This window comes from Ranitomeya variabilis, chromosome 1, assembly GCF_051348905.1.
Source record: "Ranitomeya variabilis isolate aRanVar5 chromosome 1, aRanVar5.hap1, whole genome shotgun sequence".
NCBI classification, from domain to species: domain Eukaryota; kingdom Metazoa; phylum Chordata; class Amphibia; order Anura; family Dendrobatidae; genus Ranitomeya; species Ranitomeya variabilis.
Window position 1 is genome coordinate 492,766,072 of NC_135232.1, and position 15,768 is coordinate 492,781,839.

A 15,768-nucleotide genomic window follows, 5' to 3' on the forward strand; every position below is an offset into this window, starting at 1 on the left:
ATGGACTTTTCCAAAGCTTTTGATACGGTGCCACACAAAAGGTTGTTACATAAAATGAGAGTAATGGGGATAGGGGAAAATATGTGTAAGTGGGTTGAGAGCTGGCTCAGGGATAGGAAACAAAGGGTGGTTATTAATGGAGCACACTCGGACTGGGTCGCGGTTAGCAGTGGGGTACCACAGGGGTCAGTATTGGGCCCTCTTCTTTTTAACATATTTATTAATGACCTTGTAGGGGGCATTCAGAGTAGAATTTCAATATTTGCAGATGACACTAAACTCTGTAGGGTAATCAATACAGAGGAGGACAATTTTATACTACAGGATGATTTATGTAAACTAGAAGCTTGGGCTGATAAATGGCAAATGAGCTTTAATGGGGATAAATGTAAGGTCATGCACTTGGGTAGAAGTAATAAGATGTATAACTATGTGCTTAATTCTAAAACTCTGGGCAAAACCATCAATGAAAAAGACCTGGGTGTATGGGTGGATGACAGACTCATATTCAGTGGCCAGTGTCAGGCAGCTGCTACAAAGGCAAATAAAATAATGGGATGTATTAAAAGAGACATAGATGCTCATGAGGAGAACATAATTTTACCTCTATACAAATCACTAGTTCGACCACACTTAGAATACTGTGTACAGTTCTGGTCTCCAGTGTATAAGAAAGACATAGCTGAACTAGAGCGGGTGCAGAGAAGAGCGACCAAGGTTATTAGAGGACTGGGGGGTCTGCAATACCAAGATAGGTTATTACACTTGGGGCTATTTAGTTTGGAAAAACGAAGACTAAGGGGTGATCTTATTTTAATGTATAAATATATGAGGGGACAGTACAAAGACCTTTCTGATGATCTTTTTAATCATAGACCTGAGACAGGGACAAGGGGGCATCCTCTACGTCTGGAGGAAAGAAGGTTTAAGCATAATAACAGACGCGGATTCTTTACTGTAAGAGCAGTGAGACTATGGAACTCTCTGCCGTATGATGTTGTAATGAGTGATTCATTAATTAAATTTAAGAGGGGACTGGATACCTTTCTGGAAAAGTATAATATTACAGGGTACAGTGGGGCAAAAAAGTATTTAGTCAGTCAGCAATAGTGCAAGTTCCACCACTTAAAAAGATGAGAGGCGTCTGTAATTTACATCATAGGTAGACCTCAACTATGGGAGACAAACTGAGTAAAAAAAATCCAGAAAATCACATTGTCTGTTTTTTTAACATTTAATTTGCATATTATGGTGGAAAATAAGTATTTGGTCAGAAACAATCAAGATTTCTGGCTCTCACAGACCTGTAACTTCTTCTTTAAGAGTCTCCTCTTTCCTCCACTCATTACCTGTAGTAATGGCACCTGTTTAAACTTGTTATCAGTATAAAAAGACACCTGTGCACACCCTCAAACAGTCTGACTCCAAACTCCACTATAGTGAAGACCAAAGAGCTGTCAAAGGACACCAGAAACAAAATTGTAGCCCTGCACCAGGCTGGGAAGACTGAATCTGCAATAGCCAACCAGCTTGTAGTGAAGAAATCAACAGTGGGAGCAATAATTAGAAAATGGAAGACATACAAGACCACTGATAATCTCCCTCGATCTGGGGCTCCACGCAAAATCCCACCCCGTGGGGTCAGAATGATCACAAGAAAGGTGAGCAAAAATCCCAGAACCACGCGGGGGGACCTAGTGAATGAACTGCAGAGAGCTGGGACCAATGTAACAAGGCCTACCATAAGTAACACACTACGCCACCATGGACTCAGATCCTGCAGTGCCAGACGTGTCCCACTGCTTAAGCCAGTACATGTCCGGGCCCGTCTGATGTTTGCTAGAGAGCATTTGGATGATCCCGAGGAGTTTGGGGAGAATGTCCTATGGTCTGATGCTACCAAACTGGAACTGTTTGGTAGAAACACAACTTGTCGTGTTTGGAGGAAAAAGAATACTGAGTTGCATCCATCAAACACCATACCTACTGTAAAGCATGGTGGTGGAAACATCATGCTTTGGGGCTGTTTCTCTGCAAAGGGGCCAGGACGACTGATCCGGGTACATGAAAGAATGAATGGGGCCATGTATCGTGAGATTTTGAGTGCAAACCTCCTTCCATCAGCAAGGGCATTGAAGATGAAACGTGGCTGGGTCTTTCAACATGACAATGATCCAAAGCACACCGCCAGGGCAACGAAGGAGTAGCTTCGTAAGAAGCATTTCAAGGTCCTGGAGTGGCCTAGCCAGTCTCCAGATCTCAACCCTATAGAAAACCTTTGGAGGGAGTTGAAAGTCCGTGTTGCCAAGCAAAAAGCCAAAAACATCACTGCTCTAGAGGAGATCTACATGGAGGAATGGGCCAACATACCAACAACAGTGTGTGGCAACCTTGTGAAGACTTACAGAAAACGTTTGACCTCTGTCATTGCCAACAAAGGATATTTTACAAAGTATTGAGATGAAATTTTGTTTCTGACCAAATACTTATTTTCCACCATAATATGCAAATTAAATGTTAAAAAAACAGACAATGTGATTTTCTGGATTTTTTTTTCTCAGTTTGTCTCCCATAGTTGAGGTCTACCTATGATGTAAATTACAGACGCCTCTCATCTTTTTAAGTGGTGGAACTTGCACTATTGCTGACTGACTAAATACTTTTTTGCCCCACTGTATATACACTAGATTCCTTGATAAGGCGTTGATCCAGGGAACTAGTCTGATTGCAGTATGTGGAGTCGGGAAGGAATTTTTTTCCCCATGGTGGAGTTACTCTTTGCCACATGGGGTTTTTTTGCCTTCCTCTGGATCAACATGTTAGGGCATGTTAGGTTAGGCTATGGGTTGAACTAGATGGACTTAAAGTCTTCCTTCAACCTCAATAACTATGTAACTATGTAATCCTCCGTCCCTCCCTGATGTTACGGTTGGAACGGCACCCGTATGACGGGTAGGCTCGGAGCTCTTCCGGGACCCTAGAGTCGCCCCTCTCCACAAGTTGCCCCCAAGACTGCATAGGTGATTTAAGTGAGACAGCCCGCCTTAGACTGACTGTCCTGCCGCTGTTTAGAGTATTGCTTGAAGCTGAATATTGTAATACTCCCTCGGCGTTCCGGCCGCCGGTTATGCGCCTCAGTAGGATGTTGCCTCGGTCTTACAGCACGACCCCTACTGGTATTCTCCTTGTTGCTTTGATCTCGTTTCTCACTCAGCACAATCTATCTCGCTTTCAATCCTTCCTTGGGCACCGTCGCTATACTGAGCAGGCACGGTCCCGTTACGTTCGCTCAAGTTGCCAAGCCTCTGTCAGGATCCCACCCCTGACAGAGACCCTACCGAATCTTCTCCCACAACACCCTCTGCCACAAGGTGTTGCCTGGTTCCAACCCAGTCAGCTTTCTGTCTAACTTCCTGCCTGACCCCCAGTTTTACCAGTGTGTGGAGAGTGGCCTAATGAATAGAACTCTTAGCTCCCCCTGGAGGCCCGGCGGTGAAATGTATTGGTGTCTGTGATACCTAATCAGATGAACTCCTTCAGTGCCATCAGACGTACCATAGCTCCCCTTAGTGGCGGAGCCACAGTACTGCAATGACCAGGACTCTGGGGCGCTGCACTCCCCCCCGGTTAAATCCAGTACTCCGGGACTGGGAAGAAAACAACAATACAGGTTAGCAAAAAGACATACAATTTTGTTGAGTGCAGTAACAATAAGTATACTTGAATAGAGCTTCCCTTTATGGGAGGTGAGGACACTTGAACGTTACAAACATGGTTAAATATCATAGCAACATGCTATAAATAACTTTTCTTACCCAACCGGGTATTCTACTTAGTACAAATTCTTGAACAATAATTTAACATTGCCTTTAAGGACGTACACTCTGAATCCGCTAAAGACCTTCTTATAATCACATTATAAGGCAATCTAACTTTTACATTCTCCTTCTTTAAATCTGCAGGACCGCCTGTCCTAACGGCACCAGACCTACTGCCTCTCCTTTCTTACAGGACCGCTCCTTTCAGCCCGAGCCTTCTGTCTTTTCAACTACAATACACAGTATAGAACATAACATTTCTTTCAGTTTAAGAGCACTGAGCCATCTCTATACGGCTTCTAAGAGGACTCAGGGTTCACCTTCTGTCCTCGTTGTCTATCAACATTATCAAACATTTTCTGTATAACCTTAAACCTTCTCATTATTTTCTTACTGACATGTATGCAGCACACTACGTCTACCCCTACGGGCCCACTGCATCCTTCTTCTAGCTTTCACTTTCTTTCAGGGAACATTATCAGCATCTCTTTACAATTAACTAGTTGGATACATATAACTTTTCTATACAGACATTATCATCACTTTCTTTCTGTCAAAACATTATTGCTATCTGTCTTAAAGCAATATCACCATTTAAGTGCAACAAATGAACATCCCCTTTAAGAGAGGACCAAGTCCCTATGAGGTAGCGTATCTTCTCAAGCTACCAGTCCATACTCAGCAAGGTTCCAGTGTGGTATCTTCACAAAGAGTCCTTTTTGAAGTAAAACCAGTAGGAAGCACCTTTAAGAAGGTGCAAACTATTTACAAAAAGTTTGTATCATGCACTGTTCATGATTGCGGCAGTTCTGGAAACTTTGTGCAAAACTTGAAAGAAATAAAACAAAACAATAGGGATCCCGGGTCAACAAAGGGATCCCTTTAAGAGTTAACCCTGAACGGGTTTAGCAGCACAGAAGAACAGTAACTATATACATATACTAAAGCATTCTTGCTTACTTAGTCTTGTAGTGTGGGGGGGTGGTCTTCTTCCAGGCCTCACCTGGCCAACGGGTCGCCTTGGCGTAGCAAGGGCCGGTCCTGGCTCCAGCAGCGACAGGATCCCTCGCCAGGATGCCCTCCTTGCTTGTGGGTGAGCGCGACCCAGAGGCACGTGGTGAACCTGGACCTCCTGGGGTTCCGCGGGGACGGGCTCCGGCACCTTCCCTGCAGAAGGCTCGTCCTCTGGCGTTCCGGCAGCAGCCTGGAGAGCGACGCACCGCTGGACGCCCCGAGCTATCCAGCCTGTTCCACCCGCTTCTCTCCTCCACCGGGTGTAGGTCACGGCATCTCCAGGCTCCAGGTCGGCGTCATACCTTCCTCCACAGGGCTCGACTTCCTCACGGTCAACGCGGACCTGCAGTGGCTCCCCGATCTCTTGTATAACTCCGTTCCCATGTCGGGAGTTAAAGGAGACCACCACACCCCAGTGGGATAGCGGGGTTTCTTCCACACTCGTTAGGTCCACCTGGGCGACAGGCTGAGGTCTGTCCCGCCAAGCTGCCATGAGGCGCCGCAGATGTTCAGCCTCTGGCAGGAGCCTCATGCCCGATACACGCAGCTCACACTCTGCCGCGGCCTGGATGGAGGAGGCAGGGGACACTGGGGACAGGCGGACCTCCGTAGGCTGGCCCAGCCGAGCAATCACGCGGGCATCGGCTTCTAAGCGGGAAGCTATCCGCCGGGCCTCGGCTGCGGCCATACACTCCTCTGACGGCGGCCGGGGAGGTTGGCCCATCGTTGGCTCTGCAAGGGTTAGCTCCCGCAGCGACGGCGTATCTTGGGCTGCATCGGGCTGTTCAGCCTCTCTCCGAGTCCGATCATTCCCATGCGGTGTTTCCGGCGTCGCCATTTTCGTTTTTCCTCCAGTGTCCTCTTCCCGCAGTCTCTTTCGTGGGCGGCCCCGTCTCCATGGTCTCCACCCTCCAAACAGGATCAGGAGGCGGACCTCGGCTGTTGACGGACACATCCTCAGGACACAGAAATATTTCGACTGGGCGGCCATTGTCGTTCGCGCTCTGCAGCTTATCCACGCCTACTCCACACCCTTCTTCTTCTCCTGCGCTCTCCTCAGCGCTGCAATGGCGGCGGATTTTGGCGGTAACTTTTAGCGGCAAACAGCACGGCACAGTCTTTCCAATAAAATACAGTCCAAACACGATAAATCACAGTTCCAAGGCACACATGACCTGATTTTTCAGGCTTAAGTAGATCCTGTTCATGATGCCAAGTTGTAGCGCCCCCACTGCCGCAGGGCCGAGGGGTACCCGGTACCGGGCCTCTGAGTCTCTGCTCTGGGGTTGTCACGGTGGCTAGGCCCGGTCCGTGACCCTGCTGAGGGGCGTACAGTGATAGGTATGATGAATGGTGGTGGTGGTGCAAGGAAATAACGAGGACACCAGGTTTCAGTCTCTTTACCTCTTTACTGAAGATCTCTGGGTCCACAGTCCGGAGTCCAGATTCCCAGGCTGCGCAAGTCCGGCCGGTCCAATGGCACCTCCAGAGTTCCCTTAACAGGTGGAAATCTGTGCCTTCCTTCTAGCGCTAGGTGTTGCGGTCCTTCCCTGCTGTGCTTTACGGAAAGTCCCCACAACTGTTGTGTCTGTTTCTTAAGTTCCCTCACAACTCGATTAGATGATGTTCTGCTAATCCTCCGTCCCTCCCTGATGTTACGGTTGGAACGGCACCCGTATGACGGGTAGGCTCGGAGCTCTTCCGGGACCCTAGAGTCGCCCCTCTCCACAAGTTGCCCCCCAAGACTGCATAGGTGATTTAAGTGAGACAACCCGCCTTAGACTGACTGTCCTGCCGCTGTTTAGAGTATTGCTTGAAGCGGAATATTGTAATACTCCCTCTGCGTTCCGGCCGCCGGTTATGCGCCTCAGTAGGATGTTGCCTCGGTCTTACAGCACGACCCCTACTGGTATTCTCCTTGTTGCTTTGATCTCGTTTCTCACTCAGCACAATCTATCTCGCTTTCAATCCTTCCTTGGGCACTGTCGCTATACTGAGCAGGCACGGTCCCGTTACGTTCGCTCAAGTTGCCAAGCCTCTGTCAGGATCCCACCCCTGACAGAGACCCTACCGAATCTTCTCCCACAACACCCTCTGCCACAAGGTGTTGCCTGGTTCCAACCCAGTCAGCTTTCTGTCTAACTTCCTGCCTGACCCCCAGTTTTACCAGTGTGTGGAGAGTGGCCTAATGAATAGAACCCTTAGCTCCCCCTGGAGGCCCGGCGGTGAAACGTATTGGTGTCTGTGATACCTGATCAGATGAACTCCTTTAGTGCCATCAGACGTACCATAGCTCCCCTTAGTGGCGGAGCCACAGTACTGCAACGACCAGGACTCTGGGGCGCTGCACTTCATTTTCAGAAAAGTAAGCCGGTCAACGTTATAGGAGGATAGTCGCATGCGACGGTCTGTTAGTACACCACCTGCGGCACTAAAGACGAGTTCCGATAATACACTAGCCGCAGGGCAAGCCAGCACCTCCAATGCATACTGGCTTAGCTCTGGCCATGTATCCAGCTTAGAGACCCAAAACTTGAAAGGGGAAGAGCCGTCTGGGAGTACAGTAAGAGGGCAAGACATGTAGTCTGTCACCATCTGACGGAACTGTTGCCTCCTGCTGACTGGAGCCGCCTGTGATGGTGCAGACATTTGTGGCGGGCACACAACTGTGCCACAGTTGGGCCATACTGGTCTTGCCTTGGGCAGAGGCACTGTTTCTGCTCCCTCTTTGTGCAGAGCCTCCTCCACTGCCTGGACGCACTGAGCTGCTTTGTAAAGCACTAGCAGCACTTCTATCAGTTGGACTGGAGAAGATGATGGAATTCACCAGTGTGTCTTGGTACTCCCGCATTTTACGCTCCCGGTTCAACGGTGTGATGAGGCTTTGTACGTTGTCCCGGTAGCGAGGATCGAGGAGGGTGTACACCCAATAATCAGCCATGTTGAGAATGTGGGCGATGCAGTGGTCGTTTCTCAGGCACTGCATCATGTAATCAACCATGTGCTGCAGACTGCCAACTGGCCAAGAAACGCTGTCCCCTGCTTGAGGCGTGATCTCTGCCCGCTCTTCATCACCCCACCCTCGCTGTACACACTGACTAGTGGACAACTGTGTAACTCCCTCCTCTGGATGGATGTCTTCCTTCTCCATTGACTCCTCCTCATCCTCCTCACAAAGTGTCCCCTGCCTACGCCTTTGTGAGGAACCACGTGGCGCTGACTGTCCAGAAGCTGATGGAAATGGTGACTCCTCATCCTCCACCTCTTCCACAACATCATCCCTTAGCGCTTGCAGTGTTTGTTGAAGCAGGCAGATAAGGGGGAAGGTCATGCTGACTAGTGCATCATCTGCACTCGCCATCCGCGTGGAATAATCGAAGGGACGCAAAACATGGCAGATGTCCTTCATAGTGGCCCACTCTGTGGTTGTGAAGTCTGAACGGTGCTGAGTGCAACTTCTTTGCGCCTGATGCAGCTGGTACTCCATTACTGCTTGCTGCTGCTCACACAACCGCTCCAACATATGTAACGTGGAATTCCACCTGGTAGGTAGGTCACATATAATGCGATGTTCCGGAAGGCGGAATCGGGGCTGCAGAGCTGCAATGCGCGATCTTGCCGTGCTGGAACGCCGCAAGTGAGCACACTCTAGGCGGACCTTGTGCAGCAGTGCATCAAGATCCGGATAGTCCCTCAAAAAACTCTGCACAACCAAGTTGAGCACATGTGCCAGACATGGGATGTGAGTGAGGTTGCTGAGGCCCAGAGCTGCCACCAGATTTCGGCCATTGTCACACACTACCATGCCTGGCTGGGGATTCGCTGGCACAAACCACACATCGCTCTCCTGCTTGATGGCATTCCAGAGCTCCTGCGCTGTGTGGCTTCGATTCCCCAAAGAAATTAATCTCAAGACGGCCTGTTGACGTTTGGCCACAGCTGTGCTCATGTCGGTCGTAACAGGTAAACGTTCACGGGTCCATGTGGAGGTGGACTGTGATGGCTCCTGCAGCAATGATTCTGAGGAACTTGTGTATGAGGAGGAGTCAATGCATACAGACTGGATTCCTGCAATCCTTGGAGTGGGCAGGACACATCCTGTGCCACTCGCACGATCTGTACCCGGCTCAACAACATTAACCCAATGGGCAGTGAGGAAAAGGTATCGCCCCTGTCCATGGTGACTGGTCCACACATCGGTGGTGAGGTGGACCTTGCTACTGACGGCATTCAGTAGAGCGTGTTTTATGTGTCCCTCCACATGCTTGTGCAGGGCAGGGACAGCTTGCCTGCTGAAATAAATGCGGTTGGGCACATTGTACTGTGGGACTGCCAATGCCATCAAGTCACGGAAGCTGTCAGTCTCCACCAGCCTGAATGACAGCATTTCAAGGGACAGTAGTTTTGCAAATGCCAGCATTCAGAGCCTGTGCTCGGGGGTGGTTTGCCGAGAATGGCCGCCCTTTTCTCCCATGCCTGTACTACCGATGGCTGTAGACTGGGCTGGAAGTGTGAGGATGACTGGGAACGTGGTGCTGTGGTGGGTGGAATTACAGTGGGTCTCTGGACAACAGTGCCAGAGGTTCTTCCATGGCGATCCTGGGAGGAAGCCGAACCAGCTGTGTGTGAGCTGGAGGAAGAGGCAACACGAGCTGAAGTGGTGGTAGCTGCCGCTGTTGGTTGGCCTAGGTCTTCAGTGTGTTTTTGTAACTCCATCGCGCGCCTGGTCCGCACATGTTTCCACATATTTGAGTTATTGAGGTTGCTGACATTTCTCCCTCTTTTGATTTTATGATGACACACCTTGCATTTGACAAAGCAAATGTCATCTGCAACTGTGTCAAAAAAGGACCAGGCCCTGCAAATCTTGGGAGCGCCCTTTTTGGCTTTTGGAAGAGGCATGCTCCTAACGGGTGCCAAAGTGGAGGCTACAGGCTCTGCAGACATCCCCCTCCCTCTCCCTCTTTGGTCTGTTCGGGGAATCTCTTCCTCAGAGCTGCTCCCACCACCTTCCTGTACCTCACGCCACGATGGGTCAAGGACCTCATCATCTACACTTCCCTCTGCCACCAACTGCTCCTCCTGGGTAGTCTCAGCAGCACAGCACGCACCAGAAAGTGGCACCTGAGTGGCACCTGAGCGTCATCATCAGATGCGTACTGCGGTGTGGTGACCGGAGGCACTGGCCCACCCGCCTCTTCAGAGTCAGAGAGACAAAGCTGTTGCGCATCACTGCACACTGCCTCTTCTTCCATTTCTCCAATGCTGCTTGGCTGGCCCCCTGTTTCCAAGCCAAGAGATTCCGAGAACAGAAGTAGAGACGGCTCCTGTCCTGGGCTCTCTGACTGCCTGGGCAATTTGGCAGGTGGTGAAGAGACAGATGGGTGCTCTCCAGTGCTCTGTGCCTGAGAGGATGTGGCACTAATTGAAGTCGATGCATTAGCTGCCATCCATCCGACAACGGCTTCAATTTGGTCTTCACGCAGCAGCGGTGTATGGCCTCTGCTACAAAGCTGTGCATGAAGGACTGTTCCCTGCTGAAACTGGGTGATGATGAGTCACAGGTGCCCGCAGCAGGCACAGAATCCCCACGTCCTCTCCCTGCTCCGCGCCCACGCCCACGTGCCTTACTCCCTGCCCTCTTCATCTTGGTTGACTGATAAAGATAAGCAGAAAAGTACTAAGAGCTTAGTGTGCTTATTCCTGAACAGCTCCTAACAGGTATAAGAAACACTAATTTTCTAAAGTGTGGACTAGCCTTTAATATGAGCTAATGTGGCCTACACAACTGTAAAGTGGTGTGTTTGGTGAACTTTATTATTTTATTTTATTTTTTTTGCAGAACTGACTACAGGGCGAGCTGCACTCACACGGAGACCGTGCAGACAGCCGTAAACGGCGCTGCAAGGCCCAAAAAACCTCCTCTAGGTTATCCTATGTAGTGTTTTTCCACAATTTAGCTGGATATGGGTGGAAAGCCACTAATAGGAATTATTTGGAAAAATGTGCAGCAGGCTGCACTATTAGGAAAAAAGGACAATGGATTTTACGGTATGAGGCAGTGACGCACCCTGAGCTGAATACAACCGGCTGTGGCTGCACACAGACTACAGGGCGAGCTGCACTCACACAGAGACCGTGCAGACAGCCGTAAACGGCGCTGCAAGGCCCAAAAAACCTCCTCTAGGTTTTCCTATGTAGTGTTTTTCCACAATTTAGCTGGATACGGGTGGAAAGCCACTAATAGGAAATATTTGAAAAAAATGTGCAGCAGGCTGCACTAATAGCAAAAAAGGACAATGGATAGAACAGTATGAGGCAGTGACGCACCCTGAGCTGAATACAACCAGCTGTGGCTGCACACAGACTACAGAGTGAGCTGCACTCACACACACACACACACCACACACACCGAGACCTTGCAGACAGCTGTGAAAACAGCGCTGCAAGGCAAAAGCAAGGTGAACACACAGCGGTTGCTAAATTAGCCTGGGGAAAGCACAATGAAGCAAATTGCTATCTCAACTGGCCCTCAGTCAGAACACAGCGTCCTATGCCTAACTGAATTCACAGCAGAGTGAGCCCGAAATGGCGGCAGCATTTTTTATAGTGCATCATGACATCATTTCAGCAGCCAATCACAGCCTTGCCAGTAGTTACATGCCCACCATGCTGAACAGGATGTGCCCACACTTGTAATCATTGCTCATTGGCTGAATTCGTGCAGTTTGAATTCTGGGAACTTCCGATTCCGGTATCCGATATGTGGTAAATATCGGAACTCGGTATCGGAATTCCGATACTTTCTGGGTTACCACATATTGGCGATGTGTACAGTGATACTGACAAGTAGACAGCATCATCACGGACAGACTGCAGTACCGATTCTGTTAGGATACGTTCACATTTGCGTACCGGGGCTTTGCGGACAGCTGTGTACTTCCTCCCTGAAGCTCCACCCACTTCCGCACTGCTTCCGTTTAGGTCTGCCTACTTCTGCATGCGTCTTGCATACCTATCCTTAACATTGGGTACACAGGACATGTGAATGTATGTGGATGCATTGTTTTCATAATAAAAAGGTTAAAAAGAATCTGTCCTAGCACAGATCCCTGCGTTACCCCACTGCTAACTATGTAACATTTAGAGAACGCACCATTTATGACTACTCTTTGTTTCCTGTCATTTAGCCAATTCCTTACCCATCTGCATAATAAGTTGTGTTCCCGTGCGATCGGCGGATGCATCAAAATGATGCATCCGCATACATCCACATGTCCTGCATATCCAATGTTAAAGATAGGTATGCAAGGTGCATGCAGAAGTAGGCAGACCTAATTGGAAGAAGTGCGGAAGTGTGCAGGGCTTCAGGGAGGAAGTACGCAGCCATCCACAAAGCCCCGATACACAAGTGTGAACTTAGCCTTAGTGCTGCTCTCTTTATCATAAACTAGGTTTAGACATGTGAAGTGTATCATGTGTGCGATTAAATACACTTAGCGTAACACACGCTGGGATTAGATACAGGGCTAAGTGTAGTTTATCACATGATGGGATTAGAAATTGAGCTCAGTGGAGTATTTCACACAGGATAGGACTAGATACACAGTATCTAGTATCTAATATATATATAAGATGTGACCCTGCTCCATCTACTGCTATAGGAGCAGTTGTGTAATGCATGACCCCGCTCTGTCCACTGCGTTACTACTCCTATAGAAGTAGACAAAGCGGGGTCACCAATTACACCATTGTTCCCATAGAAGTGGATGGGGCGGGGTCATGTATTATACCACTGCTCCCATAGAAGTGGATGGAACAGGGTCACACATTACACTACTGATCACATAAAAGTGGACAGAGTGGTGTCACACATTACACCACTGCTCCCTTAGAAATGTGACCCTTCTCTGTCCACTTCTGTGGGAGCAGTAGTGTAATGTGTGAGCCCTCTCTGTCCACTTCTAAGGAACCAGTTGTATAATGAGGGACTCTGATCCGTCCATTTCTTTGGGAGTATATATAAGCAAGATCCCTAGAATGCAGAATACATAATGACAAAAAGTCAGACCCTATACCTAGTGGTGAGGAGTAGACATGAGCAAATATTTCAATATTCGGTTTGGCTAACAATCGCAGAGTTTGCAATCTTTTCCGATTTAATCTTCAATTTAATCGCCTAATATAGCCTAACATAGCACAAAATCCAGTGTTTCCCACTCTGTGTTACAGCGTGGGAAACACTGGCATAGTGCTTCTTATTGGCTGGTGTTCTCAGACTGGTAAGGGGTCATGGACAATGGCCCCCCAGCCTAAAAATAGCAGCCCGCAGCCGCCCAGGAAAGGCACATCAATCAGATGCACCAATTCTAGCGCTTTGCCCAGCTCTTCTCACTTGCCCTGTAGCGATGGCAAGTGGGGTTCATATTTGTGTGGTTGATGTCACCTTTGTATTGTCTGGTGACATCAAGCCCATGGCTTAGTAATGGAGAGGCATCTATAAGACACCAGTCCAATACTAACCCTATAGTTATATTATTAATAAAGACACAGCCAGAATAAAGTCTTTTATTAGAAATAAGACTAAACACAGTTTTCCATTTTATTTAAAAATAGCAAACACAGTTATACTCAATCTACTACTAACATTTAACAGATTCTGCAGCAATTTACAGTTGCTCACATTATCAACGCTGTCCCCAATAGGGAATCTAGATTGTGAGCCCAATCGGTATGTCTTTGGAGTGTGGAAGGAAACTGGAGCGCCCGGAGGAAACCTACCCAAACACAGGGTAACATACAAACTCCTTGCAGATGTTGTCCTTGGTGGTATTAGAGCCCAGGACCCCAGTGCTGCAAGGCTGCAGTGCTAACCATTGAGCCACCGTGCTGCCTGATGTCCAAAGACATACTGCATAACTGAGTAAAATCTATATATATAATTGTCTAAGGGGTACTTCCGTCTGTTTGTCTGTAATGGAAATCCCGGCATAACACGGTGTAATGCAGTCTGTTAACGCTGCTATTAACTCTGTGTGACCAACTTTTTACTATGGATGCTGCCTATGCAGCATCAATAGTAAAAAGATCTAATGTTAAAAAAATAAAAAATCATTATATTCTCACCTTCTGGCGCCTTTCCCGCTCCTCACGACGCTCCAGTCCCAAGAATGCATTGTGGCAATGACCTGTGGTCTCGCGAGATGATGACGTAGCGGTCTCGCGAAACCGCTACATCATCACGTGTTATTGCCGCAATGCATTCTTGGGACCGGATCATCGCGAGGAGCATTGCTAAACTCCTGGGCTGGATCTGGGGGCCGCCGGAAGGTGAGCATATAACTATTTTTTATTTTAATTCTTTTTTTAACAGGGATATGGTGCCCACATTGCTATGTACTACGTGGGCTGTGTTATATACTGCATGGACTGTGTTATATACTACATCTCTGTGCTATATACTACGTGGGCTGTGTTATATACTACGTGGCTGTGCTATATACTACATGGCTGTGCTATATACTACGCCGCTATGCTGTATACTACATGGCTGGGCAATATACTACGTGGCTGTGTTATGTACTGCATGGCCTGTGTTATACACTATGTGGGCTGTGTTATATACTGTGTGGGCTGTGCTATATAATGCGTGGGCTGTGCTATATAATGCGTGGGCTGTGCTATATACTACTATACATATTCTAGAATACCTGATGTGATAGAATCGGGCCACATCTAGTAAATAAATAAATACTCACCTAACACCTAATTCCACTGAAGCCCTTGATCTCCTGTAATAAAACTAAAAAAAAAATTAAATATACCATACCTGTCCATCGTTCTGTCACACGCCTTAATCCATGTTTAACCCCTTCATGACCGTGGGATTTTTCGTTTTTCCGTGTTCGTTTTTCACTCCCCTCCTTCCCAGAGCCATAACTTTTTTATTTTTCTGTCAATTTGGCCATGTGAGGGCTTTTTTTTTTCCGGGACGAGTTGTACTTTTGAAAGACATCATTGGTTTTACCATGTCGTGTACTAGAAAATGGGGAAAAAATTCCAGGTGCGGTGAAATTGCAAAAAAAGTGCAATCCCACACTTGTTTTTTGCTTGGTTTTTTTGCTAGGTTCACTAAATGCTAAAACTGACCTGCCATTATGATTCTCTAGGTCACTACGAGTTCATAGACACCTAACATGACTAGGTTATTTTTTACCTAAGTGGTGAAAAAAAATTCCAAACTTTGCTTAAAAAAAAAAAAAAAAAAAAAAAAAATTGCGCCATTTTCCAATACTCGTAGCGTCTCCATTTTTCATGATCTGGGGTCGGTTGTGGGCTTATTTTTTGCATGCCGAGCTGGTGTTTTTAATGATTCCAATTTGGTGCAGATACGTTCTTTTGATCGCCCGTTATTGCATTTAAATGCAATGTCGCAGCAACCAAAAAAACGTAATTCTGGCGTTTCGATTTTTTTTCTCATTACGCCGTTTAGCGATCAGGTTAATGCTTTTTTTCATTGATAGATTGGGTGATTCTGAACGTGGCGATACCAAATATGTGTAGATTTGATTTTTTTTTTATTGATTTATTTTGATTGGGGCGAAAGGGGGGTGATTTAAACTTTTATATTTTTTTTATTTTTTTCACATTTTTTTAACTCTTTTTTTTAACTTTTGCCATGCTTCAATAGCCTCCATGGGAGGCTAGAAGCAGGCAAAGCACGATCGCCTCTGCTACATAGCAGCGATCTGCTGTTTGCTGCTATGTAGTAGAAAATCAGGTGTGCTGTGAGCGCCGACCACAGGGTGGCGCTCAGAGCTACCGGCGATCAGTAACCATAGAGGTCTCAAGGACCTCTATGGTTACAATGGAGAAGCATCGCCGACCTCCGATCATGTGACGGGGGTCAGCGATGCCGTCATTTCCGGCCGGCCGC